General features: G+C 46.0%; 1 pseudogene; it reads right to left on the bottom strand.

The window, feature by feature from the left end:
- Nucleotides 1-1,873: 1,873 nt before the first annotated feature.
- LOC149229393 (uncharacterized) lies at nt 1,874-3,465 on the bottom strand (annotated as a pseudogene).
- Between the last annotated feature and the right edge of the window lie 2,211 nt (nt 3,466-5,676).

The raw sequence follows: 5,676 nt of genomic DNA, 5'->3' as shown, positions 1-5,676 counted from the left end.
CTGACTCAGGCAACCTTTCAGCCGCCCAACGACCTATAACGCTAGTAACTACTCCCATCAAGGCTAGTAAGTAAGCCCCACAACCCAAAGCGGCGGAGAACAAATAGAATTTGCTACGAAATCTGGCTAACGGGGGTATTCCTGCATATGGGAACATAGTAATGGAAAAGATAATAGCCGAAATAGGATTCGTCCCGACTGGAGCGCCCAGATCCGCTATATATTTGACACGGGTTTGCCGTAATGCTAGGACTATGGCAGATGCATTGATCGTCATTGATACATGGATGAATATACCAATTAGTAGTGATTGAATTCCTCCCATGGTTCCACATAACAAACTGGTACGAAGATAACCTACGTGTCCAACTGAACTATGAGCTAAAGGTCTTTTGAATTTCGTCTGGGCCATGGCGGCCAGTGCTCCTAGGATCATAGGAGCAATGCTGTGGAGAAAGAAGATTTGTTGCAATGTAGTTCCATAGAAACTATGGATAGAAACACATAACATATTCGCAAAAATAGAGATTTTAGGTGCGATAGAGAAGAATGTTGCAACCAGGGTGGGTGAACCCTCATAGATATCAGGTGCCCACATATATAGAGTCGAGAGAGATATGGAGTCCAAGGGGGAGGGGGGTTTTCTTCGGGGCTCCGGAGAAGAGGGGGTTTAGGGCCCAGCGAGTTGTTAAATCGTGTTCGCTCAGCAAGCAAGCAGAAGTTTGCCACACGAGGGAGAACGAGAAATTATCTACAATAAAAGTGCTACCTAGACCGAACATGAAAGTTGTTTTCCATCATACGGCTCCGTAACTCTACTCTCTCAGATTATATATCAAAAAGGTCTGCTCTCAGCCATTCCACACACTGTCTAGCAGAGCAGGCAGTTTTACGAGTTTGAAGTGGTCGTAGTAGATGCCAAACCTGCTGCTCAGTCAGTATGGGCGCAACAGCTACATGGACCCCTCCCTTCTGTTGTTGCCAGCGCTTTCCCGGGCTGGCCGATATGAGATTCTTCCTCACCCTCCGTTGTCAGGTGAGCAATTATTCCTTACCCCCGGAGGGACAAGCGGCTTCGCACCTTATAATATAAAGAGAAAGCTTCAGCACTTTGCAGAGTGGAGGGAGGCCGAAGGCCTTGAGGGTCTTCAGCCAGCCCTGGATAAATAAGGATATCCAGCGGGGGGGTGGGTAAAGAACGGGGATACATCCTCGTAATCCCTCCCTCAGGGAGTGGTTTCCCTTCACCCTTCAGATAACGCTGCATGCCACCTCGTTTCTTCTGAAATGGAAAATCAATAAGGAAGGAAAGGATGCGCAAGCAGGCTCGACCAACGCCCCCCACCCAAGCCCGCATCAAGGAAGGCATGACTTGGCTGATAAGGAGAGGATGCTGAGCAAGCTTGACCAACGCCCCCCACCCAATAAGTAAATTGAAATTTATTGCTCGACTGATAAGGAGAGGATGCGGAGCAAACTCGATCAATGCCCCCCACCCAATAAGTAAATTGAAATTTATTGCTCGACTGATAAGGACCGGCAATGGGGCTTGACTGATAAGGAGAGGTCTGGCAGGGTGAGGGATTTATCGCTCATCCATCATATGGATGAGGGTGAGCATGTCGAACTCTCGACCTATGGGAGAGGTAACAAACGCTCGACTAAAAGGCTACCATCACCCTTTTTTTTACTTATTTGAGAGGGGCCACCCAATAAGTAAATTGAAACTTTAGTTGCTTGACCATAAGCCCCCCACCCAATAAGTAAACCGAAGCGGAACGAGAAGAACTAATAAGGCTGCCATCGCTCTCAATATAAGGACCTTTAGGTGCTCGACCATAAGGGAGAGGAGAGGAATTGATCATATTCGAGGTTATACCTTTCCCTTCCCTCCCGAGCCGAGGGGAAGCCTCCCCCACAAGCACCTACCCCTCTCCACTTTCGCTTGGCCCCATATGTATTGGAATGAATTGGAATGAAAAGGCCCTACTGAATGGATGAAGGGATGTGGTCTTGCTTGGCGCGAAGCACTCGCTGCTGGGGAGGTGTTTTCGGGGGTACTAAAGGTCCTCCGACTTCCAACCAGGGTTTTCTTCTGGGGAATCTAGTTGTTCACCGTTGGATCTCATCGATACAACCCCTATGGTTTCCATTACCGGGATATCCTTTTTTCCATTGTTCCCAGAGAGTTGTTGGGTAATCAACTCCCATGCTGCAAGCAGTAATCATTTCGAATCTGAACCTTGTCACTCTTTCCTCGTCGACGGGCAGGAGGCACACCGGCCAGCAGCGAGCATTCGCTAAGCGTGATTCCACTGTGTTTTCACTTAACTGGGTGGACGATTGACCGGGAGAGAACTTCGATTTGCCTGGCCAGCAGGCAGCTTGCTTATCTTGTGTGGCAACACTATGGAGCGAGCGACTCTTCTAGGCGGGCGGCTGTGTGACAACACTATGGAGGGAGGGATAAAGTGACGCTTTCGTGTAACATGCTATGGTCTCAACGCCCTTACGAGGTAGTGATGAGTCTCATGTTCTCTCACATAAGCCAGTCATCTTTCCAGTCAGTAGCATTGGCGAAATCTATCGGTAGCGGTACCACCCATAGGCGGCTGTCCTACATCCGCCCGAAAAGGAACTACAGTTATCTTGAATAAAGATCCTACAGCGATAAAGAGAATCCCCAAAAAAATACCACCAGATCGAGCACCAAACAAAGTGATTTCATATCCGGTCAAAATCTCGGCTAATTGATCGAAGTGGGTAACTCCAACAGACCCATAGATCATGGAACAAATGGGGTAGGCCACCACACTATACGTATAGATGTTAACCCCGCTCGTAACCGTACGTGCGACTCTCACCGAATACAGCTCGCACAGAGACTCTGAAATCCCACCCCCACCGCTAGTATCCAAGGCCCCCACCTCGCCATTTTTATTCCACCTCCCAATCTTCCATCCAATAGAACTTGCGTTCCATGTCCCCCACCCCCTTTCTCTATTCTTGGGGTTCTCATTCTGCTCACGGATCCGCCAGCGGTACAGGTAGATTATATTCTCGTCTTCCACTTTCAGGAAGCGATGCCAAAAAAGTACGGTCCAGATCGTCGAAGCTTTATATCCCCCTTGATCGGGACCGCTCTATTTTCTTGCGGTTCTTGGTGCCGAGCGTATCTTCGGGTCCGAACCCATACCATAGCTGCTTTCATAAATGAAATTTATTGCATGCATTCTGACCCAACTCCCTGTTTCTAGCACGCTACGGTCCCTCGAGTCTCTCGACGTCGGAGAATGGGTATACCCCATCATTCGGTAAGCCAGATGCTTCGCGAACCAACCATATGAGGAGTAGTCCGGTGCATTCCGTTGCACTTCCATAACCCTCGTTAAGGGGCGCACTCCGATACCGTTGATGTCCGATAGCTTTGATAGTAATGACTGGATTGACCACTACCTCGTCCATCGAGTATAACGGGGCAAATGATGGTATAGCGATGAACATAGGAATAATACTAGGAGATATGGTCCGAATAATCTCTATAGTAGTTCCATGAACAATCCTTTGCGGGATTGGATTTCTTCTATAGTGAAAATGCCATAAAGCGCGAACCAACATCCATGAGACGAAAACCAAAATCAGAATGAGGAAGAAAAAGATATCATGATGTAAGTCAATTATTCCTTGCATCACAGGCGTTGCTGCGTCTTGAGATCCTAATTGCCATGGTTCCGCAGCATCACAAGAAGCGATTGTGAGGAATAGCCATTTTGTCACAATCATTTGATTCATTATTTCGTTATCTTCGACCTTTTGCTCCCGAAATCGAGAGACTTGTCCCTTCCGCCCCCCCTCGGTATAAAGAAAGGATTGTCTCTCAAGCATGGTCAAGGAAGCATGCTCCTTGCACATACGTGGCTGGGATGCAAGTTTCAATACGTAATGAATGATCCAATCATGAATGAGATATGTCATTCCGTGATGAATTATAGCAGTAATTACGCTTTAGCAGATAATGCATATATTATATATGTCATTATGCTTTTTGCTGGATCGAATTGACTTGATTTCTCTTCCCCTCAAACTCTTTCTTCCCCTCTCCCATATATTTGATTTCTTCCCCTCAAACTATATATATGTAATTACGATTTATTATATACGTAATTACGCTTTAGCAAACAACTACGATATCACTGGCACTTTCCCAATACAAGTTGACCCATCCTTCCTTCGGGTCAATCCTTCGACAATTATATATGTAATTATGCCTTTCTTCCCCTAAAAGTAAGGTCAGGTTATAAACACTACGCCTTGGGTTCCTACTGACACTCTTATACCTCTGACCTTTGAACTATTAACGCCAGCCCCAACAGCCTATATCAGTAGTAACCTCTTACTCTTACCTCCTTGCGTGGGAATAGCCTTGATCCTATGTAGAACACCTATGACCTATGACCTATGATACCTATGATCAAGCCTTAGGACCCTTACCTTAGGACTCTTGACTTCTGACCTTGAATCTTTAGACCCTTGATTTATATGTTAGCCATGAAGAGCGTTACCGATTCAATGGGGACAGCTCTAGAGAGAGGTTTGACCCATAGATCTTTTCACCTAGAAGAAGAAGTGGGAAGGTTTCTACTTTCTATCGGTTATACCACCATCTTTCTCATTAGGCCGTGGGAACAAGGAGGAAGGGGATCATGGTGTTTCAGCGTTGTTGAATGGGAACCTCTTTCTCTCATTGGGCCTTGTGGCTACCTTGTTCTAGTTGTGCTTGTTAGGCCGAGAATACAACCTTCTTTTTGGTTCAATTTCATCACCATATGACCTATACCAGTTTATGAATGAATCTTAGTTGATACTACAATATACCTTATCAGGACGGCATGAAACAACCTTACCCTTACCTTGATTAGAACCTATTGCTTCAGCCAGGAAGATGAGGGAGGGGGGAGGTAGATATTCACCTTTTACTTATGTGCATGCTCTATTAACCTTTTTTGTTTACCAGACACACTTATGATCCAGGCCAATGTTAATGAATGGAGGGCTACCTGCGCTTTGAAGGTCCTGGAGGGGCTTGCGCTTCTGAGGGCAAGGAAGTTTCACCGTTCCCAGTATAAGACAGACACATTGAAGGTCCCGGAGAGGCTTGCGCTTCTGAGGGCAATGAAGTTTCACCGCTCCCGGGATAACACTTTGAAGGGAATGGGAACATGCGAAGGGGAATGTGATACCACTTTGGAGGATTTTCCATCGCTCAAAGACCAATACTGACCAAGACAGATTGTTAAATCTCCCCCACAACAAGATATTCTATGGTTCCTCGAATTTGATGGCTCAGTCAACAAGTTAGGGGCAGGAGCTGGAGTTTGGGTACACAACAAAGAAAATAGTCATGCAGAAGGCAGAGCCTATAGATTAAACTTCAGATGTACTAATAATATGGCAGAATATGAAGCTCTTTTACTAGGCCTCAAGTTAGTAAAGTTCTTACAAGCTGCCAGGGTTTCAATCATGGGTGATTCAGATTTAGTTATCCAACAAGTGAAGGGAAATTTTGTCACCAATGACAAAAGACTAAGGACTTATAGGTCTGCTGTTGCTGAGGTACTAAACTTTTTCTCTGAATTCCAAATCACTAAAATTCTTAGAACCCACAATCTACATGCT

Source organism: Pinus tabuliformis, chromosome J (genome assembly GCF_031772625.1).
Source record: "Pinus tabuliformis cultivar Carrire ecotype Pingquan chromosome J, CPIR1, whole genome shotgun sequence".
NCBI lineage: Eukaryota > Viridiplantae > Streptophyta > Pinopsida > Pinales > Pinaceae > Pinus > Pinus tabuliformis.
This window is presented reverse-complemented; position numbering and strand designations above follow the sequence as displayed.